Raw genomic sequence first — 15518 nt, 5'->3', positions numbered from 1 at the left:
AAGCAAAGTTCCAGTGGGTGGCAGAGGTCAGAACAAAGACATGTTATGTTGTAGTATGTGGTGTGATGAGTTCTTTAGGAAAAGGGAGAGGTTAAGGGAAGAGTGTGGCAACTGTTAGCTTAGATGGACGGTCAGGAGAGGCTACTCCTGAAGGAAGTGAGAGGATCAGCCAGGGAAGGTGCTTGGGGAAGAGTGCTCCCTTGCAGAAGGAACAGCAGGTGCAAAGGTCCTGGGGAGGCATGTGCCTGACAAATTGCAGGAACAGCAAGGAGGCCAGTGTGGCCTGATTACAAGGAAGGCTGGGAGGCGGCAGAGGGAGCCAGAGTGTCCTTGGGGCCTTGCAATTTGTGCAGAGCATCTTGAATTTTGTTCCAAGTTTTCAAATGTACCCGAACATCATGTCGACATATCTTGTTCCTTCTAACTTTCTACGTATAATCAACCAGGCTCTAACCACTGAGCTCATGGCTCCATGTGTGAATAGACAGCATGGTACTGGCCATCCGGGTAGATGGATGAACATTTAGGCAGGTCCCATTCCTCCTTCACAAACACTGGCCCAGGGAACCCCTGCGCATCTCTGGTGCACACAGCAGACCTAGAACTGCAGGGACACAGGGAGTCTCTATTCCTGCAACCGCGGGGACATGGGATGTCTATGTTCACTTTTGCTATGAGCTGCAGCCAGCTCTTAGGAGCAGCCGGACAATTTACTGCCTGGAGACAGGTCATGGCTCCACTCTCCACGTTCGTGCGCTTCCTTGGATTTTTGACGTTCCCAGGTTGCTGCCCCCGCGGTGTGCATCACCCCCTCCCCCTCCTCGGGCCCCGCCGCAGCACTGGGAACCCGGGTAAAGCCCACTGGCGTCAATCGGCAGTCACTAAGTCCCGCCGTCCTTGTCCTCATTCTACCCTGCCTAATATGACCCTGGATTCTGGAACTTCAGTTTCCCGTGGCCTCACTCGGAATTCCCTGAGCCCTCCCCGCGGTCCTGGTCTCCGCTCCTTCGTGTCCGCGCCCTGGAGTCCCCACCTGAGCATCTAGCGAGGGGACAGAGACCCCTGGCGACCGAAAAGGGTAAGGTGGGTCCAGGAGCCCGGGTGGGGCTGCCGGGGGCTAGAGAGGGATGGTGTGGGGCGACCCTCGGAGAGCACAGAGAACCCCGGACCACCTCCCTGGGACTCACGCTGTGGACAGAAGCTGGGCTAGCGGTGTGCTCAGAGGGGGGCCCTCTCCGGATCGCCCCCCAGTGTGGGCAGGGCAGCCCGGCTTCTGGGGTTGAAGGCAGGAGGGTCCTGGAGCCCAAGGAACACCTCTTCCTCTCAAGCTGCAGACCGTCGCCGGCCCCGCCCACTCTCCCACCAGGTTCCCATCCTGCCTGGGGTTCTCTTTCTTAGCCCGAGGTTCTTCCGTGTATAGTAAGGGTCCTCCCTTGGCTCCAGAGGACCAGTGAATGAGAGTGAAACAGTGTGAGGCTTGGACAGGAGGGTGAGGAGTCAAGAAAGTGCTTGTCTGAGGGATTGTGTGTGGGGTGAGTGTTGGTAGGCGTCTGGGTGTAAGCAAGTGTGAATGTATGTAGGTGATGTTCATTCCTCTCCCAGCTGATTCACAGATACCTCTTTCTCTTCCCCTCAAAGAAAAACCAGAGCCACAGAGAAGTTTGTGAAAATTAATAAAGGGAAACTTTCCTGAAATGGAGTGGCAGCAGCTCTCAAGACTTACCACTAGACTCAAGGGTTGTCAGTTACTGATCCTCAACAGAAGCATCAACAGGAAAGAATCATCAATTATAGGCCTCAACAGAGAAAGCTGAGCATTGTATCTCCTACAAGAAACTGACCACCCAGCTACTCCGCCAATGAGAAGCCTTCATCACCCTGAACGCTTGTCTTTCTCCAATGATCTCCTTCAAAACAACCCCTCCCAACTTCCTCCTTCTCCATATGATAATGTTTCTCTCCTTTGTTGGACTAGCCTATGGTTGTTTCCCCAGCTTGAATTGCAGTATTCTGGTATTCCCTAATAAACCCATTTTTGCTGGGAACATGAAATGCTTTTTTAAGGTCAACATTACTTGGAGATCAGAAGTAGGATCCAGAGAAGACCCCCCCCCCCAACAATTCCGAGGCTGATGAGCAAACAGGTGATGGTACCCGCAGAGCTCACTGCTTTCTTGTTGAGTTTGAGGATAAGTCTCTCCTGGATTTGGAGCTCCACTTTCTGCATTTTGAGCTTTCTAGGATTCATTTGGGATTGATTTTAGAGCTTTCTTTGTTCTTTCTGAGAGTACTCATTTGGACTTTGGTCCAATTTCCTATTTATATTATTTTATTATTATTATTTTAAACGTTTATTTATTTTTGAGACAGAGAGAGACAGAGCATGAACAGGGGAGGGGCAGAGAGAGAGGGAGACACAGAATCTGAAACAGGCTCCAGGCTCTGAGCTGTCAGCACAGAGCCTGACGCGGGGCTCGAACTCACGGACTGTGAGATCATGACCTGAGCCGAAGTCGGACGCTTAACCGACCCAGCCACCCAGGTGCCCCTATTTATTTATTTTAGAGAGAGAGGGCAAGTGAGGGAGAAGGGCAGAAAGAGAGAAAATCCTTTTTTTTTAAATTTTAAATTTATTTTGGGAAAGAGAGAGTGCGCATGTGTACACAACCAGGGGGAGGGGCAGAGAGAGAAGAGAAAGAATATCCTAAGCAGGCTCTGGGGCTTGAACTCACCAACGGTAAGATAATGACCTGAACTGAAATCAAGAGTTGGATACTTAACTAAGTCACCAGGTGCCCTGAGAGGGGGGTGGGGGAGAAAGAAGGAGGAAAAGAGAATCTTAAGCAGACTACACCCTCAGTGCGGAGCCTGATGTGGGGCTGAATCCCAAGGCCCTGGGATCACAACTTGAGCCAAAATCAAGAGTTGTAGGCTCAACTGCCTTAGCCACCCAGGTGCCCCTGTCCAGCTCCTTTTTAGAACCAGCTATTTCTACTGAAACTGTCCTAGCCCTTGGTCTGATTTCTTTTGGAACCAGACTGTGCCTATTAAAACTGTGTTCTTTATGAATTTTTCTGCTCTAGATAAAAACCTCTAAGAAATGGGGTCCCAGCCCTCAAAATGCTTTAAGAGGGCCCTCCCCTTCTGGGACCCTGGCCAGTTTTATCTTTTTTTTTGGGACAGAGAGAGACAGAGCATGAACGGGGGAGGGGCAGAGAGAGAGGGAGACACAGAATCGGAAACAGGCTCCAGGCTCTGAGCCATCAGCCCAGAGCCCGACGCGGGGCTCAAACTCACGGACCGCGAGATCGTGACCTGGCTGAAGTCGGACGCTTAACCGACTGCGCCACCCAGGCGCCCCTGCACATTTCTAACTAAATGGACTGACTTGATCAAAAGTAATTTAAGAACACCCATGGCCATTATGGAGAATTTGAGGCCACTCTGGCCATCATGGGGATTTTTCAGTCTCTCCATACGTCCTTTTCTCAAAAGTGAATTGGGCAGCCATGCTTCTAAAATTGTCAAAACTGAATGGGATGGTATTCAGTTCTATTTGGATTGGTTTTGAAGCTTTCAAATATTATCAGGAATCTAAAATTATCTCTGCAAAATACAGTTTCTAGGCTGAGACAAAGACAAAAAGGCATCTGAGGCCTGTTTTCCCCTCCCTGTTTTCTTTGTCTCCAAATACACAGCAGCCATTTCATCAGGCCCCACTTCGGGTGCTATCTTCTTCCCCTCTGCACCACCTCCATCTCCTCTATTTCCTCAGTTTCCCCATCCAATTATCCTGCCCAAATGTCCTGAACCTCTCCTTGCTCCATCCTACTTTGAACCTATCAGAACCTGCCCCTTTATTTTATTTTTTTAGTGTTTTACTTACTTTTGAGAGAAAGAAAGAGAGAGAGGCCAAGCACAAGCTGGAGATGGGCAGAGAGAGAGGGAGACACAGAATCAGAAGCAGGCTCCAGGCTCCAAGCCGTCAGCACAGAGCCCAATGTGGGGCTTGAACTCACGAACCGTGAGATCATGATCTGAGCTGAAGTCGGACGCTTAACCTACTGAGCTACCCAGGCACCCCAGAACCTGTCCCTTTAAAGTCAAACCTTCTGAGGATCCAAATTAATGCCAAATATCTTCCATTCCCGGGACTAAGGCCGAATTTGGAGCCATAATCAAAGTGTTTCCTAAAGTGACTGAGGATCCCCATAAGTTTGCTGAGGGTTTTAATAGAGTTGTTAAAACTTACCAACCTCATCTCTCAGATTTGGACCAGTTAATCCAGTGTTTGTTGGTGAGGGGCAGGCCAAACATTGGGGGATGAAACTTGCCCAATGGGAACATCCTGAAAGAGAAAAACAAAACCTAACTTTTGACAAAAATGTTAGAACACTAGCTGAAAACCTCCACTGAGCTTGTACAATAGCTTTGCGTAAGCTTGTTGATTGGAATGAAATTCAGGCTTGCTCACAAAAATTTGATGGATCTGTTTGTGACTATTGTAATCAACATTTGTTTGTTTTCAAAGAATATTCTGGTCTTCCTTTAGATGTTGAAAACACTCGGGTCACCTTAATGCCATGTTTATTAAGGGGCTGAACTGGGATCTTTCTCTTTTAGTTAAAACAACCAGGATGCAATGGGGGACTATGTCCCCTCCAGATATAATCAGTTTGACAAACCAGCTTTCACACCCCAGATGAGACACCTAGAAGAAACACTTCTAAAATTCTTAATTTTCACCTCTCACCAGTGGAGGCCCCCGGACAAAACCAAAGGCCTCATGGTCTGTGCTGTTACTGCAGAGACCCAGGACATGGGGGAAAAGATTGTTACAAAGTGAAGTGTTCCAGATGCCTTCAGCCCTCTAGTCAGCTTCTCCAATGTCCTAATTCCCAAGGATAGGGCTCTGCCCAATCCTCCTTCTTAATTGTCTCAGAGAAACAATGCTCCAGATTGGCAATAAATCTCTCTGTTGTTATTTTAATTTAAGGTTATTTATTTTGAGAGAGAGAGGCAGAGAGGGGCAGAGAGAGAGGATCCCAAGCATGCTCCGCACTGTCAGCACAGAGCCCGATGCAGGGCTCGATCTCATGAACCATAAGGTCATGACCTGAGCCAAAACCAAGAGTTGGACGCTTAACCGACTGGGCCACCCAAGTGCCCCTCTCTGTCATTGTTGACCCTGGAGCTACACTCTTGGTACTCAACCCCACTGCTGTAAAGCAGCCTCTTCCTCAGAGTACTAAAGCAGCTCAAATACTAGGGGGCTCTAATAAATCTCTAAAGGTTCCTGTCTCAAAATCTATCCCCTTTTGCTAAGGTGCTTTGAGAGATACCCACTCTTTTCTTCTTAGTTCCTCTGCTCGTAATCATTTTGGGGGCTGAGATTTCTTTTTTAGGGAATGGGGGGGGACAAGATTTATTAGGAAATATCAAAGGGGAGAACTAGTTCTAGAATTTGACAATGGTAATAAAAAAAGCCAACCAGGTCAATTAAATGACACTTTGACATCCTTCATTTTCTCTATCTTGGATGGGATGATAGCAGAGTCTGGGGACACTGAAAATGTGTCCCTATTGAATCACTTACCATCCCCTTTAAGGGCAAAATCTCCACAGTGAACTTCTTTCAACATTCAAATAGATCCCTGAAACCTCTCCCCCAAATTAGTCAATACCCTATAAATAAAGAACCCTTCAAGGCATCAAGCCCATAACAGAAGATTGTAAGGCTCAGGACCTCATTATCCCCTGTTCTAGTCCCTGAAATACACTTATTTTACCTGTGAGGAAGCCCATTGGTGGAGACAGAGGTTTGTCCAGGGCATCTGAGCAATGAATAACATTGTTATCCCTTAGCACCCTGTCTTCCTAACCCCCACCTGCTAACTGGCATCTGTTCGCCCCGAAAGCCAATTTTTTCACTGTAATTGATCTGTGCAGTGTGTTTTCAGTAATCCAGTTGATAGAAATAGCCAATATCTTTTTGCTTTCACTTGGGAAGAACGGTAATACACCCAGACAGTGATGCCCCAGGGTTTCACAGAGAATCCTTACTTTTCACAAATCTCAAAAGCTGATTTGGATGACAGAATGTTTTCTGCAGGCTCTACTTTGTTGTAACACACAAATGATTTGCTTCTCTGCTCCCTTTCCCAAACCTCTTCACAGGAAAACAATATCTACCTGTTAAAACTTTTGGCCCTAGAGGGCCATAAAGTCCTCAAAGAAAAATTGCAGTTCACTCCAACTGAGATTTGATACCTAGAGCACCTGATCTTGGAACAAGGACTACATTTGGATCTAGGTAGGCTTTGTGGCAGCCTGAAATCTGAAATTCCCCAAACCTAACACTAAGTGCCAGTTATGAGGTTTTCTTGGACTGCGTGTCTACTGTTGAAATTGGACTCGAAACTTCTCTTTTCTGGCTCAACCTCTAAATGCTTTACTAAGAATTGACAAACCTGGCCTTCTTATTTAGAAAAATTGGGACAACATAGTTTGGGAGACAAAAACCCCCATTCTTGGGCACCCTAATTATTGCCTTCCTTTTTTTTCCTTTTATGTGAGAGGGAAGGGAATACCTTTGGAGTACTTGCCTAAAAACATGGAGACAATCATTAGCCCATAAGCTACCCTAGCCAACAACTGGACCCTGTGGCATGGGGATATCCCCCATTGCCCCAGAGCCATTCCTGCCACTGCCCTTTCGGCTAAGACTACTGAAGAGGTAATTGTGAGGTCCCCTTTAATCATCCCTGTGCCCCATGCAGTAGAAGCCCTCCTAAATTCTCGTCAGTCAATACTCTTCAGCCAGCTGCCTCACTTCCTAGGGGATCCTCTTGCAGCCTGCTCCCCCTAGAACTCCTTCTTGCTGCAGTAACCTTAACCTGGCTATTGTTCCTCCTTCATGGACAAGACCCCTTGTAACAGCTTAACACTGACAGATCACCTTTTGACTCCCCATGACAGTTTGTTAGCAATTCCTTTAAATTTGTGTTTAAGTTTTTATTTATTTTTGAGACAGAGAGAGACATACCATGAATAGGGGAGGGTCAGAGAGAGGGAGACACAGAATCCGAAACAGGCTCCAGGCTCTGAGCTGTCAGCACAGAGCCCGATGTGGGGCTCGAACTCACGGACTGTGAGATCATGACCTGAGCCGAAGTCGGACGCCCAACCGACTGAGCCACCCAGGCGCCCCTGTTAGCAATTCCTTTAACCACTGCATATTTTCCAGGGTTTACCGATGGGTTTCACAGAAGTATGAAAGTATTAATTAATTAATTAATTAATATAAATAAATAAAATAAAGTATGAAAATAGTAAATATTGTGCTGGGTATGCTATTGCAACTCCTTCTGAACTTGAGACCACACCTTTACCTTTAGCTACTTCCTCAACAGGCTGAGATTTACCCCCTTACTCAAGCTTGTATCTTACCAATGGTGAACTGCAAATGTTTATACCCATATTTCGTATGCCTTTTGGGTCACTCATGACTTTGGAATGTTATGGAAACAGCAACGTTATGTAAATAGCAACGTTATGTCTTACCTCTAATGGGGATAAAATCTAAAGTGGCTCCTGTGTCAAAAATTTATTAGATGCCATACACATGGCTGGTAGTTCTCGTTATTGTTAACGTACCTGGGCATTCCAGACTGGACTCCCTGGAAGCCAAAGGAAATCACCTTGCTGATATTTCTGGCAAAAATGATGCTGTTAAAAAAACAATGACTAAACCTTTCTCATGGTCCAAAGAGATGTTCTCCCAAATGATCATTTGGAAAAATTGACACCCAACAATTGGCCCCAGAAAAGGAAAACCAATATTGGAAATCTAATAGTTGTTGGTTTGGGGGGCCTGGGTGGCTCAATTGGTTAAGTGTCCAGCTCTTGATTTTGGCTCAGGTCATGTTACAGGGTAGTGGGACTGAGCCCTGCATCAGGCTCCACGCTGAGCATGGAGGTTACTTAAGATTCTCTCTCTCTGGGCCCCTGGGTGGCTCAGTCAGTTAAGCGTCTGACTTTGGCTCAGGTCATGATCTCATGGTTCAGGAGTTTGAGCCCCACATCAGGGTCTCTGCTAGCAGCATAGAGCCTGCCTCAGATCTTCTGTCTCCCACTCTCTCTGCCCCTCCTGCATGCACATGCACGGTCTCTCTCTCTCAAAAATATATAAACATTAAAAAAAAAAGATTCTCTCCCTTTGCCCCTCTACCCCACTCATGTATTCTCTCCCTCTCTCTAAAATAATTAATTAATTAATTAATTGTTGTTGGTTTGATAAAAAGAGAGAACTCTGATTTATCAGGATGATAAATAACAATTTGGCCTGTTCAGAAATTCTAGATTTCCCACTACCTACCACTGCACATGCATTAAAACATTGGTGCACTGACAAAATTATGGCATTCGTGAACCAATATTGGTGGGGAAATATTAATAAGGCTGCAAAAAATGTCTACCTCACTTGTCCCAACTGTCCAAAGTACAGTCCAGGGAACCTTGTTTAAACTGTTCCCAGACACTTTAAACTGCCCACTGGATCATTTGAAGTTTGGCAGATAGATTTCATACAGCTTCTCTGGTCTCATGGATATAAATGTGTTTTAGTCATGGTTTGTAGGATTTCTCACCAGGCCAAAGTTTCCCATTGTAGACAGACCATTGCTGCTTCTACAGCTAAAATTCTGTTAGAAAATATTATCCCTACCTGTGGAACCCCTTTAGAATTTCATAATAATCAGGGAACCCATTTTGCTGATTGATTTGCTTCAGCAAGTGTATTTGGCCAATTATACAACACTTCCATTGTACATATCAACCTCAATCCTCAGGATAGTTGAACATACTAATGGCACTATTAAGACACGACTGGCAAGGGGCGCCTGGGTGGCGCAGTCGGTTAAGCGTCCGACTTCGCCCAGGTCACGATCTCGCGGTCCGTGAGTTCCAGCCCCGCGTCAGGCTCTGGGCTGATGGCTCAGAGCCTGGAGCCTGTTTCCGATTCTGTGTCTCCTTCTCTCTCTGCCCCTCCCCCGTTCATGCTCTGTCTCTCTCTGTCCCAAAAATAAATAAACGTTGAAAAAAAAAAAAAAAAAAAAAAGACACGACTGGCAAAAGTTGTAGAGACCCTACAAATATATGGCTGAAAGCATTGCAATCAGTCCTTCTACATCTCAGATCTATCCTCTTTGGAATTTGGAGACTCTCACCCTTTGAGAGGGTCACAAGACCTCAAATGCACTTGGCCCCTCCCTCCTTTGACCCACAATTGAAGGAGATATATTTCAATATCGTAAAGGTTTAGTTGCTTCTATTAAAAATAACCATGCTTCAGTAGAGCAGTCTTTTCACCGTGTACTCCCAGGAGATTAAGACCTTAAGCATCACGCCTTGCAATCTGGAGATATTGTCTATTGGAAAAGATACCTTCAGAAAGACTCCCTTCAACCTTGCTGGAAAGGTCCTTAAAAGGGGCTGCTAACCAACCCTTGTGCTGCCAAACTCCAGGGAACAGACTCTTGGATTCACGTAACACGTGTAAAGAAAGTACCAAAATCTCACTGGACCTGTACCCCATCTGGTGACCTGGAACTGAAGCAGACGACATCTGACACTTTCCCTTTCCCAAGATGTCCAGACAAGGCCTGTTAGAAGGCTCAAGATTAACAGAAGATTGTGCTTTTCATCTGGACCATTGAATAACTCTGGATTCTTACCCAAGTTCATGGTTTCTGAATTTATTAGACTGTATCATGGATAATACATTCAGTTCCATTTTGAGATAACAGTGCTGTTTTAAAATGTCTTTAAGGTTTTGCTGTTTTGCAAAAAGTTCATCAGCTATTGCTTCATGTTTAGACCTGAAGTGCATTAGTGCATTAGTGTCCCCAATGCACTTGGTTAATTCTGTAAGTGTGCTTTTGCAGTATTCATTATTCTGTTTTCATGACTGCTTTAAAGTGGGGAATTCCAGGGGCGCCTGGGTGGCGCAGTCGGTTAAGCGTCCGACTTCAGCCAGGTCACGATCTCGCGGTCCGTGAGTTCGAGCCCCGCGTCAGGCTCTGGGCTGATGGCTCGGAGCCTGGAGCCTGTTTCCGATTCTGTGTCTCCCTCTCTCTCTGCCCCTCCCCCGTTCATGCTCTGTCTCTCTCTGTCCCAAAAATAAATAAAAAACGTTGAAAAAAAATTAAAAAAAAAAGTGGGGAATTCCAGGAGGCATACATGACTCCAGGTTTGCCTCCACAAGGAAAACTTTTCTCCCCTAAGTTAGAATAAGTGCCAAGAAATATTTTCAGTTCGCTGTCTTCATACCTAGGGTTCTGAAACCCTAGGATCATCATGCAATTTGGAATTATCATATGATGTTTCATTTTGTACTTGTTGGCTGTCCAACCTTTATAAAAAGGATGTGTCCAAGAAGGAGATGATCTCCAGTGTTTACGATCTTGATAAATACGGACTATAGTTGGGAAGTGCCTGAGAGTTTTCCTGCTCCACCTCCTTGTTACTTGAACATGACCTCAGTAGATTTCCAATTTGTACAACTTCTCTACATTGTGACACATGACACCCAGGAAAGGTCCTGGCACTGAGGAACAAAAGACCACTGAAAACCTGACTCTCAGGGCACCTGGGTGGCTCAGTCAGTTGAGCATCTGACTTCAGCTCAGGTCACTATCTCAGGGCTCTTGGGTTCGAGCCCCATGTTGGGCTTTGCTCTGATGGCATGTAGACTGCTTCAGATTCTCTGTCTCCATCTCTCTCTGCCCCTTCCCTGCTCATGCTCTATCAAAAATAAACATTTTTTAAAAATTAAAAGAAGACATGGCTCTTGATCAGCAATGCTTTCAGAGAAAGATCTTCATCAAAAAGACAAAATGTGAAAATTAATAAAGGGCAAACCTCACTGAGTTGGAGTCGGGAAGCCAGAAGAGGGAAGCTCTCATGCCATACCAAGACTCAAAAGTTATCGATTACTTTTGAGTAATTCTTCTACAAAAGAAGAATCCTCAATAGGAAGGAATCAATTACAGGCTCACAGGAAAAGAGGAACATTGCATCTCCTACAAAAAATTGACTACCCCAGCAACTCAGGCAGTGAGAAATGGCCATCACCCAGAACTCTTGCCTTTCTCCAATGGACTTTCATTTATCTTTTTTTAATAGAAGTTCTATTTCTTTAAAAGTTTATTTATTTTGAGAGGGAGAGACCGGGGAGGGTCAGAGAGATAAGGAGAGAGAGAATCCCAAGCAGGCTCTGCACCATCAGCACAGAGCCCAACACGGGGCTCGAACTCATGAACCGTGAGATCATGACCTGAGCCAAAGTCAAGAGTCAGACACTCAACTGACAGAGTCACCAGGTGTCCCTCCAATGGACTTTCATTTAAAATAGTCCCTCCCAACTTCCTCTCTTTCTTTTCAATAATATAATGTTCCTCTGCTTTGTTTGCTGGACCAGCCAACGATTTTTGCCGTAGCTTACTTGTCACAGATTGCAATTCCCTGCTATGAGTAATCCTATCTTTTGCTGGTAAAATAACGGTGGCTGCCTATTTTTAAGGTCAACAAATTAAAGTAGTAAAAACAGGTTTTATTCAGGGACTATTGGGATAGGAGGAAAGAGACCTCAGTATAGAACCAGGCTCATTTCAAATACAGCATGGGCAGGTGGGGATTTGTTGCCAAGGCAAAAGGCAAGGGGGCAGTGGATAGAAGATTACTAAGAGGGGACACCATGGTAAGGCGGATTCTGGCTAACCCGACCTAACAGGATTCTTTACTGAAGACAGGCCAGGGTGATCAGACCTTACCTGGGGGATGGCAGAGGAAGAGGAACCCAATCAGAATTGAGTGTGGGGGGATTCTGGTTAGATGGACTTCAGAGAGTTCTTGCTAAAATCAGATAATAGAAGGAAGTGCACAGATGAGCCTAGGAGAAGGTTCAGGAGCCTGACTGCAGTTCCATCCAGCAAAGAGTCTTTGTCAAGATTCACACACCCATTTGATATCCTGTAACTTAGATACTGAAATAGAAGATTACCCACTATTAATACATCTAGTGTTAGATTGTATGGAAATGGGGGGGCTGTTATTATAAATGCATGTAGATGTAGGGGTGCCTGTCTGGCTCAGTTGGTGGAGCATGTGACTCCTGATCTCAGGGTTATGGGTTTAAGCCCCATATTGGGTGTAGAGAGAACTTAAAAATAAAATTCTAGGGGTATCTGGGTGGCTCAGTTGATTAAGTGTCTTGATTTCGGCTCAGGTCATGATCTCACAGTTGGGAGATTGAGCCCTGAGTTGGGTTCTGCACTGAACAAGGAGTCTGTTTAAGATTATCTCTCTCCCTCTCCTTCGTCCCCATCCCCACTTGCACCCGTGTTGGGTTCTGTGCTAACAGTGTGAAGCCTGCTTGGGATTCTTTCACTCCCTCTCTCTCTGCCCCTCCCTTGCTCGTGCTCTCTTAATTTCAAATTAAATATTAAAAAAATTGTTTTTAATCTTAAAATAGATATTCACATAGAAACAAGAAAGACATGCCAGTAAGTACTAACCTACTTACTTGGTTAGAGCTGGTGTTTATTGTTCCCACTGCCCATTCTGTATTCCCTTTGCCCTCAGCAAGCACCTCAGCTGGTCAGGGTTACTTGTCCAGTGGGGTAACCCAAATCTCCATTCTTGAGGGTCTAGGACATGAGCACTCCTGCTTGAAGGAGTCGGGAGTAGTTGGCATTAACTATCATCATGGGATGAAGGTACCCTGAGGTCCTCAGAGTTCCAGACACATTCCTTCCAGCCCCCAATACCTGACAGTCAGACCAATCACTCGTGCCCAATTGTTCACTGGTATGAGATGCCCACAGTGGCCAAAGGGGTGGCCTCTTGTGTGCTTGGAAGAAGCCTGCTTCTCTTGGGAACGAAAACTTCTAAACTAGTAGAGCCCAAAGTTGGGCTGACATTCTTGCTGGTGGTGTCCCAAGCTGGTGAACCTTGGTGAGGGGGGTGGGTAAGCGGCACCTCAAACTGGTTTTCTGGTTACACGTTTCTGGTTACTAGCATCATTGTGTTGTATTCCAAGAACATAATTTATACTTCAGCCCTTTGACATCTGCCGATTCTGTTCTTTATAGCCCAGCATGTATGCCCTTTTTGTGTGCCTTGGAAAGAATGTGTGTTCTGCACTCAGCATGTGCTGCTCCATGGATGACTAGGAGGTTAACTGTCTTGTTCAAGTCTTCTCTAGCCTTTTCCATTCACAGCACACTTGTTCTGTTAGTTCCTGGCAGGGATGTGTAAAAGTCTGGTAGCACCCATGCATCCGGTAGGAGTCCCCAAGCTTGGTTTCCTGTGGAGATGGAGGTTGGATGCCCAGCAGCTGCCTCCCCTCTGGCTTCAGACCCGCAGAATGGCTAAAGCAAAGGTGAGAAGGAGATGCTGGATCTGCTCCTGTGGAGAGGCCAGAGGGGAGGCAGCTGCTGGGCATCCCATAGGCTGGTGTGCACCCCACAGGTAGGTGGGGTCCTGTTTCTCTGATCTCTGCCAGGCAGACTCCCAGCACCCCCTGGTGACCTCTTGCTTCATGTCAGATACTTAGCCCTGGAATGCACTGAGGTCTCAGACAAGGAGACCTTGTCCGCTGCTGCCCTGGACAGTTCTCCTCTGTCTCTATGGATTGGCTTGTCTCTTTGTCTCCCTCCCTGTCACTCTCCTGCTGCAGGTACTATGGGGAAACAGGCTCCTGCCAGCATTCTCCCCTTCAGTGCCTGAGAACACAAAATGCCAAGGACTTCTGTTGTCATCTTGGAACTGATTCCAGGCTCTCCCTGCTTCACTCTTCTATGAACTAGCCTTCCCTTGAAATTCCGGCTGTGCCCCGGCTCCATCATAGTGGGAAGAAACCAAGGACCAGGTGAGATTCAGTCACTGTGAGAATCTGAGATTTGGTTGTCCTGGTCAGGGGCTAGGCTGTGGAGGGTGAGGGCTCAGTCAAAACCATAGTTAGGGTGCTTGCAAAGTCATTTTTAGGAGGACTGTAAATATGCCAGGTGTTGAGATGATGTGAAAGTGTCATAGTGTGACATAAAGGAGAATAGTCACCCTATCTTGGACCTACTCTATCTTCTCATTCTCCACTAACCAGAGTGCTGGCCCTGACCCTAAACTTGGTCTTCCTCCCTGGTCCAGCTGCACCTGACACCTAGAATACAGCACAGGGCTGGGGAAGGTTGTGTGGGGGAGGGGAGCCTGGCCTTCTCAGAATAGCTAATCCTGGAGAAGGATGCCCCATCTTCAGCCCATGCTCTTTCCATGGGTGGGAGATGGGTGTACCCTTAGGGACACCCTTCCTCCAGAGGAAGGCATGTTCCAGAACATAGGGGTTCAGTGTGGCTGGAGCATGGAGGGCCTGGGTGAGGAGGAGGGTGTCACATCAGGAAGGGCCTACAGGCTGGCCTCAAAACTTAGGCTGACAGAAACCAACAGGGGTGTTTGAGGAAGGTAGTGACCCCATCAGAGAGTAGAATGCTTACTCTGACTGCCAAGGGGAGAAAGCCAGGAGGGGAAGTCTGGCCAGTGGTAGGAGGCCAGGGAGGGGGTGGTGCAGCAGGCCAGCAGTGGATGGAAGCAGCCCAAGGTGGGAGCAAATGACAGGAAGAGGTGGCATCAAGAGATACTAAGGGCAAGACTTGGGGGGGGGGGGTGGAAATCAGTGAATGAGAAGGCACAGCAGGAAGTGGTTTCTAGCTCTTGGCTTGAAATCAGTCTGGAGAAAAGAACAGGTGATAGAGAGAGGGTTGAAAAGCATTCTTGACATGCAGAACAGGCAGGAGTAAGTCTCTTGTGCACATAGCACTTGCTCCACAGCGCAGTGTGGGACCCAGTGGCAGGTTCCTCCCCTACAGGGCTGTCAGATAGAAAGGAAGATGGGCAGAGAGGCCCCTGTTGGAGACCTCCAGGATGGGCTATCAGAAAGGAAAGACCTTGGGCTTTATTTATAAGACCAGATAAAACCTCACTAGCCTCCAAGAAGGCAACTAACTCTACCCCCTTTTCACTCCCACCATGAACCCAGGATAGCTCTTCACTTTTGGGGGTGCCTGTGGTTCTGGGAGACCTATCCAGAACCACACAAGGTGCCACTTCCTTTTTCTTGAAGATGAGGCAACATGAAGGCTATATAAGGAGCACATTGTTACTTGGCTGCTTGTGACTCCTTCTCTCATTTCTGGTGTGGACCTGGAAGACCTAAGTGAGGTGCAGGGAGCAGAAAGAGTAGTGCATCCAGTTATCTCTGGGGAAGAGAAGAGTTAGCCTGGCTAAGGGTGGTGGCAAAAGGAAGACACTTCACTTGGGGAGCTCTTGTAAGAGCCTTTCACAGGTTTGCAGGTTGTCACCAGGTGCTCTGGACCTCAGAGGGAGGACACCCCCCAGGGGGGAGGCCACAGACACTGGAGGTCTTCAGCATGTGCCCCCCACCAGCATTCAGAGGACTGTGCAAT

Source organism: Lynx canadensis, chromosome D3, assembly GCF_007474595.2.
Source record: "Lynx canadensis isolate LIC74 chromosome D3, mLynCan4.pri.v2, whole genome shotgun sequence".
Classification (NCBI taxonomy): domain Eukaryota; kingdom Metazoa; phylum Chordata; class Mammalia; order Carnivora; family Felidae; genus Lynx; species Lynx canadensis.
This window is presented reverse-complemented; position numbering follows the sequence as displayed.